The sequence below is a fragment of the Fundulus heteroclitus genome, chromosome 8 (assembly GCF_011125445.2).
Source record: "Fundulus heteroclitus isolate FHET01 chromosome 8, MU-UCD_Fhet_4.1, whole genome shotgun sequence".
NCBI lineage: Eukaryota > Metazoa > Chordata > Actinopteri > Cyprinodontiformes > Fundulidae > Fundulus > Fundulus heteroclitus.
The window spans coordinates 972,255-973,871 of record NC_046368.1 but is presented as its reverse complement, the minus strand read 5'-3'; positions in this window follow the sequence as shown (position 1 = coordinate 973,871).

Below are 1,617 nucleotides of genomic sequence, written 5' to 3'. Positions count from 1 at the left end.
TTTGGTCTTTTATGGATGCATTTGAAATGAGCTCTTTTCAGGGTGAAATACTCATACAAACAGGTTTATTAACACTGAATTGTACAAACAGGCTTTTTTGTATAGATGTCCCTCTGGATCTGCACCTCAACCACATGCTTCTTCTGTAGCCGTCAACAACCTTCTGGAGTAATCGCATTCAATATTTGATTCATCTGCCTAACAGAAAAAGTTTATTGCAGTTGGTTGGTTTACTGCCGTTTATTCTGCTTTTAAATATAGTCGACAGATTTTCAGCAGGCTTGAGTTTGAGACCTTTCCAGAAACAAAGTTTCAACTATTTAAATGTAGGGCTGCAGCTATTGAATATTCTAGTGATTTTTATTTTTTTATTTTTTTTGGGATTAATCTAAAAAGAGTTCATCTTAGTAAGAATCAAGAATCTCGTCACCTTTGTGTATGTATATATATATATATATATATATATATATATATATATATATATATATATATATATATATATATATATATATAAAAAACCACTTGAAATAGTGGGCAATATAACTGGGGCTGTGACAAACACATATTTTGCTAATCAGTTCATTGATTTTCGATTAATAGATTAATAATCAGTTAGCAAAAGATACTTAGAAGATTTTTTTAAATTTATTTAAATTAAAAAAAAATTTTAACAGAATTTCAACCAGGGGAAACTGAATTTATGCCACTTGAGGAGTTCTGGATAAAGCAAATTTACAGACAAAGAAGGATTTTTATTTTAAATTTCAATATTTTTGTACAGTTTTGACTGAGTTTTTGCTCTGAGTGGGCCATTCTTTCAGCAAATGGAATGTTTAGGAGTCTGTATACTCCAGGTTTTGATTTTGCAGTTACTAAATTAGTTGACTATTATTTCAATAATCAATTAATACAATTTGTTGTTTCAGCTCTATCTAGGTGTTGATTTGAGACAGATTTTGAGTTACGTCTAATTTAGCTTGCACAATACATCAGCACCACTGGCTGCTCAACAAACCCACAGAATCATGTGGCCTACTACCACGCTGGTCAGTTAAGATCATTTTCTTTAAAAACTTCACCCGGACTTTACCAAGCAGGTTCTTGTCAATGTGCCCAAACATCTCAATCCTGTCTCTACTGGCAGTAAAACGTCTCTCCAGAATCCCGAAAGGTTTGGCTTGTTCACGGGAGCTGCTCCAAACATCCATCTGGCTTTAAGGTGTTGATTTTGGAGCAGGAGGCTCATGGATCTCTTTGTCCGTGGTGATCTTCAAGCTGTCCTCAGTGTGGACAGTGACACCAGTCACCAGTTGTGATGAATTTCCAGCTCTCTCTGAGCTAAAGCTTTGGATGGAGTTGGGTCTTCCAACAGGAAGGTGTTCAAAGCTAGTTTTGAAATGGGCAGAGCAGTCAAACTGAAAGCACATGGAAGAACCTTTCTGGAAAACTTAAATTCAAATTTGGCCTGGAGGAGTGGTCAAATATCCATTCAGAATTATTTTACAAGCTTTGTTCGATGGCAACAACAAGCATGTGGTCATAGTGCAATGTGCTGGGGTAATTTTACCCCAAGCTATGGGTGTGTGTGTGTGTTCATTGACCCTTTTATGTTTATTT